The following is a 7,185-nucleotide window of genomic DNA, read 5'->3' on the forward strand; positions in this document are numbered from 1 at the left end:
TGCAAAGTAAATCATTGATGAGAATTTAAATTCAATTCATATTTTTGTTGAACATGATTGCTTTTTTATATATATATTAAATGTAGCAGGGAGTGGATAAGTAATACTATTATTTATTGAGTAACAATTAGGACTGTTAATGAATTATTTTTTAAATCAAAATAATTATATGATTTGCTAATTAATTAATCTAATTAGCCTAATCGCAAATAATAACATATCAATATTTGCTGAAAAAACTGTAAATGCGGCAAATAAACAATTAAAATATGAATTATTGTTACAGACAGGGGTGTTGAATGAACAACACAAAAAGTGGTCAATAATTAACACAAGTTAATTTATTCTGTCTGCATGTTTCTGGCCTCTGCATCACGTCTTGCTTTTTAAAGCGATACTCCACCCATAAAGTAAAATTTTCTCATCTTTTACTCACCCTGAAGTCTTTTAGATTTTTAGATTTTAGATTTTTTTTAAAGTTGAAAAAGGAAAAAAAAGCATAGGACCCCTTTAAGTACAATTTAAAGTTAAACCCTTTATTTATTTATTTATTTATTTATTTTACTCAAGCATGTTTTTGGCCAGATACTTGATACAATTTTCACTGAGTATCAGTACTTTCACTTAAGTATAATTTTTACTTTAATAACTTTTCACACTGTTAATACAGTTAATACCACATATGTTTAATACCCAATGCTGTGTTAGATCCAGCTGACAGGCGATGAATGTTTGCTCCAGTTCAGCTGATCTGTCAAGATCATGTCAAAACCAGTTCAAGTAATGAACGTACTGGAAAATTAATTTGAGCATATATCCCTGATCCTGACCATTTAGAAGTGAAATATACAGGTGAAACTCGAAACATTTTAATATTGTGCAAGAGTTCATTTATTTCATTAATTCAACTTAAAAGATGAAACTAATATATTATATAGACTCATGCAAAGTGAGATATTTCAAGCATTTATTTGTTATAATTTTGATAATTATGGCTTACAGTTTATGAAAACCCCATATTCAAAATTAGAGTATTACATGAAATCAATAAAAAAATAAGGATTTTAAATACAGAAATGTCGGCCCTCTGAAAAGTATAATCATGCATATGTTCTCAGTACTTGGTTTGGGCCCCTTTTGCATGAATTACTGCCTCAATGCGGCGTGGCATGGATGCTATCAGCAAAATATTCGAGTTTTTCGAGTTTCATCTGTATACTGAGATTTGTTGTGAAACAGCGACAGCTGCTGGTCACCATGCAAACATTCGTGTCAAACACGGAACTATTGGAGCTGTTGGGTTCCTCCGGAATGATTTCGCAGACGTACTGCAGTGGTGTCGTGTAACGTTTGTTGATGTCCGTAATAAGACAGGACTTTGTAGTGTTTATTGATCAAACACTCTGAACAAATAAATTGTTTGAAATGGCGTGTAGCCTCTTTATTCTCAGAACATACAATGGGCTTTATGCACAGCTGCACTACTTCCTAAACTTCAGGCAGGTCCTTTGTTTCCTTTCTGACATTATTGGACAAACTGATTAATCCAGGTGTGCCTGACCACCTGGGTTAATCAGTTTGTCCAATAATGTCAGACAGGAAACAGAGGACCTGCCTGAAGTTCAGGAAGTAGTGCAGCTGTGCATAAAGCCAGAGACAATTAATATGAGACATGCCACTTCCTCAATCCTCAATACAAATATATAAGGAAAACCCGTAACGGCAAAGATGGCGGTTGTATGCACATGTCCCGCCCCTCCCGCTGGAAAGCCAATCATCTGCTTTTAACAGTCAGCAGCTGACCACTAAGGAGCGAATGTACAGTGACGTGACATAACTGCCATATTCAACCTGCTTTCGCACTGTGACTGGCGCTGAGCCAAAGATGGACGCGCTCAGCGCTTGTCATAGGCTATTTCACAACTGTTCAGTGTTTTTAACCACATAATGTTTATTTTAGGTTTCAGACATTTAAATACATATAATTGTTTAAGTGCTTGGCACAACACCGGCATTCTGGATAGAGACGTGAATGAAGTTGGTGTCATGAACGTGAATCCTTGCGCATGCGTAGTAAAAGTATAACCTGTGGGGGAAAAGGCGTTTTAAACCTTATTTTGGGGCAAAGTCATCAAACTTTTTCAGCGATTTTTATCCTATTTTACTGCTGTTTCTATACATGCAGTTTTTATGTCCCGGTGTCCAGTGAAAGTGCAGTTCTGACTCTCTGCCCATTCATTTAGATAGGAGCCTGGTCTTGTTAGTCCGAAATAGCTGCCCGGAGGCGTTGCCAAGATGGCGGCCGAGTGGCACGACTTGCCTAAAAGGACTTTGATAAAGCCCATTCTAAGGCCCTGTCCCAAATGGCGCACTTCATGTGGACTTTCGGTCTCGTGGACTTGAATTGCGCGTGCTCGCCGAGTCTACGAGACCGTCCCATTCAGCATTTTACCGCTCTGAAGTGCGCTCAGCAGCGCCCCCTTTGTACCCTTGAAGCGGTCTTCCGCGAAGCCCGCATAGAAGCAGGCTTCACGCACTTTAACTACCCAGGAATCCTTGCGAAAGGCCAATCAGACAGCGGAGGGGAGGAGATTTCGCTCAGGGATAATTGTTGACATGGCTGAGAAGAAAATATTACGGTTTTTATTACCTATATTTTACTAGTTGTTACCTACAGTTTATACAAACATTATGGTCATCGAGCAGTGGTTGATGTCTCAAACATAATAATAGTGTGTTGAATAATACGATCACATTATAATTCATTAAATAAATAGAACCGAATGTCGGGGCTTTACTGAGTCATATGTAAACATAGTATGAATATTGAAACCTGTAAATTCATCTGAAACTCATGCACATTGTCATTATGTGTTAAAATTATAATCTTAGTTCAAATGGAACATTATGTATTATTATGCAGCTAGCTACAACTGTATACATCTTTTAAATAAGCATGATGTATCTATTGTCTAATGCCCAGGTGGCATGCACAATATAAAAATATAGAACTGTAAAATTAGGCTGTGTAGTTGACATGGAGATAAGACGTCGGAGTGCAAAAACGTGATTTCTCCTGTCCAACAACAACCAGCCTGTTATTTCCGGCGGGACGATCGAGTCTGTCCCAAAAATACCTCTCAATGCGCCCTCGTGGACTCGCGCCGAGGGCCCTATAGGTCTGCACTACATGACGTCACCAAAGTGTGGACTCTGAGGAAGTCCACAAGTCCGGAGTGTGCCATTTGGGACAGGGCCTAACATGAGCTTAGCTCTCTGTCACTTCTTTTGTGACCCTTTAGGTATTTGTCATAGGTATTTGTCCACTCTATTAGGTATTACTGCCATCTAGAGGACCATCATAGGAAACACACCTAATCACCACATCCCCTTTCCTTTAGAAGAAAAATATAAACTGAAATCCATAAAACAATAGAAATAATATAACACAATTATATATTTGACACTAAACAGAAATTTCAAAACAACACATTTGTTTAGCACATTTCATATGTAACTGAGCAGAGTCATTTACAAATTAAGTCGATCAGGTTTCTTTATTATGCGTGATGATCTTCTTATTATAGGAGAGTCATTTGTTTCTGCAGAATGACCATTGTCCAGGGGAATAGAAGAAGATGAAGAAGACTGCATGCCGGGTGGTGTTACATCTTCAGGTGAGACAGAACTACTTCTCCTTTAATGTCAGTAGGGTTGCCACCTTGGGGTTGGGGTCTGATGACGTGCCAGTGGTGGTAAATCACAACTTAAAACATGTTTTCATAAAAATATTAAGATTGAACATGGGCATTATAAAAATTCTACAGTAGCCTATTGAAGGATGCAATCATTTACGTTAGTTAAGTTGTTTATTTGCTTCACATAGGCACTATATTTCTATTATTAAATATATATCTCTTATTATAATAATGCTTATGTGTCTGACTGTACACCTTAACCGTAATAAACAAATTGGTAACACTTTACAATAAGGTTCATTATTAAATACATTAATTAACATTAACTAATAATGAACTGCACTTATACAGCATTTGTTTATCTTTGTTAATGTTAATTTCCACATTTACTAATACTTTATTAAAATCTTGTTAATATTAGTTAATGCACTGTGAACTAACATGAACAAACAATGAACAGCTTTATTTCTATTAACTAATATTAACAAAGATTAATACTGTAACAAATGTATTACTCATTGTTAGTTCATGTTAGTTAATAATACATTAACTAATGTTTAATAAATTAACCTTATTGTAAAGCGTTACCAACCAATGTACCATAACATGATTCATTTACATTTTTAACATTATTTCTTAACAAATAGGCAGCCTATGAAATCTAATCAATCAGAAAATTATTGAGGTGATTAACTATCTGCCTCAGGAGATGATTGAGGTATGAAGAACTGTGAGACGGTGTTTTGATTTCTGTGACCTCTGGCATTGCGGGAATGTTGCTCTCCCGAGGCATGCTGTCGCACATCTGACAAGCCACCGTGCGCAACAGAGAACACTCGCCGACAAATTGTGCAATTGGCTTTATATTCATTTACGCGGAGCAGCCTCCGCCATTCGAATCGCCTTTCAAATCGACTCTCTGCCAAGAGACCCGCCCTCCTCTGACTCTGATTGACTGTGTCCCTGAAACAAACCAATCAATCAATCCAACGATGGCAGCAGCGAGTATTACCCAATCGGGGGCAGAATAGGACGAGTCTTCACAGAATGCCGGTGGGATGATTTGCATGAGAGATGCTGCATTGAAGACAACTCCGAAAATACGGGACAAACCCCGTCCCGTATTGATTCAAAACGGGACGCGCTATTTTATTCTCAAATACGGGGCGATTCCGTATTTTAAGGGATGGGTGGCAACCCTAATTGTCAGTCAGTGTTTGGCTCGTTTCTTGCGTCTTAAGAAGACTTCTGCGATTTCTCCGAAGCACCTGCCCATTCTCTGTTCTCTGACAACAGATCTCGATTTCACCTCTTCCAAAACAACAGCTTTCTTGTCCCAGCAGTTGGTATCTTCCACTCTCACATTCATTCTTTGATAACACTTTCAGCATTTGGTTTGCTTGTCATAGTTTGTTTTTTGTCTCTTTTGAAGAGCCTTCTGTTTCTGCTTTATTGCTGCACTGTTCATCATGTCTCGTTTTGTGTCAATCCGGCAGGGAAGTGTCGTTCTTATCTCGCGATTCATTAAGAGCTCTGCAGGAGATGCACCATGTTCCAGAGTTGCTCGATAGCTCAGAAGAGCTAGATATGGATCTGACCTTCCCTCAGATGCTTTCTTCAACAATTGCTTTACAATATGCACTCCTTTTTCTGCCTTCCCATTAGACTGAGCATGATGGGGACTTGAGGTCACGTGTCTGAAATCATAGTGAGCAGCAAAGTCCTGAAATTCCTTTGAATTGTAACATGGGCCGTTGTCACTCACTATAACCAGAGGAATGCCATGCCTGGCAAAAATCGACTTCATCTGCTGTATCACACATGCACTTGAGGAGTTAGACAGCAGAGCTATTTCTGGAAAATTTGAAAAAAAATCCACTACCAGCAAATACTCTTTACCATGGAAATGAAACAGATCAGTACCTACTTTCTGCCAAGGATGCTGAGGTAAGTCTGTTGTGATCATTGGTTCTCTTGCTTGCTTGTTTTGATGCTTCAAACAAACTTCACAAGTACTGACCATTTTTTCAATGTCAGAATTTATTCCAGGCCAATAGACTGAATCCCTGGATCTCCTTTTGCATTTTTCCATTCCAAGATGTCCCTCGTGTATCCTGGAAAGCATCTCTTTTCTCAGCGCTTGTGGAACAACTATTCTGTCCCGTCTCAGAAGAATGCCATCTGCCACACTGAGCTCATCTCTAACATTGTAGAATTGCGAGCAGGAACTTTTGACCCAGACATTGTTCAGATTTTCAATTACAGCCTGGAGAACTGGATCTTTTGCTGTCTCCTCTATTTGCTTGAGCTTCTGATCAGACATGGGAAGAGATTCAACAACAAGATTCACATGTGTGTTCTGTTTTATGGTGCGTAACACCTTTAACCTTATTTTGATTATTCTCAGGTTAGGTTAAGTAAGTCAAATCTGTTACTAAACAAACAAGTATTAGAACTTCCATACTTAAAATATTTAGATCACAGAAGACTTCTCCGTGGTTAGTTCAGCTCAATCTTTTGTATAGTATAGACTGCAGGCTGGTTCTTTTTGTAATGATTACAAGTATTTTTATTGTTTCAAAAATTAATAGGTTTACATACTACAAACTAAATCAAAGAAAAGCATAAAACAAACAGTTCACAAGTTTCAACTGCAGGTGGCAGGCAAGGACAATTGAACTAAGGAGAGGCTGCTAGGGTATTACAGCGTCTGACGTTGACATATTACACTGTACATTTTATACTTCATATCACAACCCCTTATCACATATTCAATCACATATAGTCAATTTATCCAATCCAAGATCTTGATCTACTGTTAACTCTTTCAGTTCTTTCAAGAACTTCTTATAAAAAGCCTTCCATTCCTTTGTTCTCCTTTTTCTGGCCCGGATCCTTTGTTGTCTCCTACGCTTAGTCTGTAAAGGAACAGGTAATACTTTTCCATTTCTACATTGCTACAATACATGTTTTCCTACTACTTTTTGTTATTACTACCTAATGTAGTTTATTCTTTCATTTGATTACATGCTTAATATTGAATATGGTACAGTTATTTCTTTAATGCATTATCATAATAAAAAACTTTTACAACTACAAATTGTGTGTTTCTTAATAAACCAGATTCATAATAAAAACTTTTACAAAAACAAGTTGCAGTGTTTTTCTTAATAAACCAGATACATAATAAAAACTTTTACAAAAACAAGTTGCAGTGTTTTTCTTAATAAACCAGATTCATAATAAAAACTTTTACAAAAACAAGTTGCAGTGTTTTTTTTAATACAACACTCTCTTTTACAAAGTTATAATTGGGGTTATATCACATATGAGCCTATACATACAGGCAGTCCAGCTCCTTCAGGATGGCTCATCAATACGTGCCATTGTCAGAAGGTTTGCTGTGTCTCCCAGCACAGTCTCAAGAGCATGGAGGAGATTCCAGGAAGACAGACAGCTACTCTAGGAGAGCTGGACAGGGCCGTAG

This window comes from Scardinius erythrophthalmus (assembly GCF_964197995.2).
Source record: "Scardinius erythrophthalmus genome assembly, chromosome: 6".
NCBI classification, from domain to species: domain Eukaryota; kingdom Metazoa; phylum Chordata; class Actinopteri; order Cypriniformes; family Leuciscidae; genus Scardinius; species Scardinius erythrophthalmus.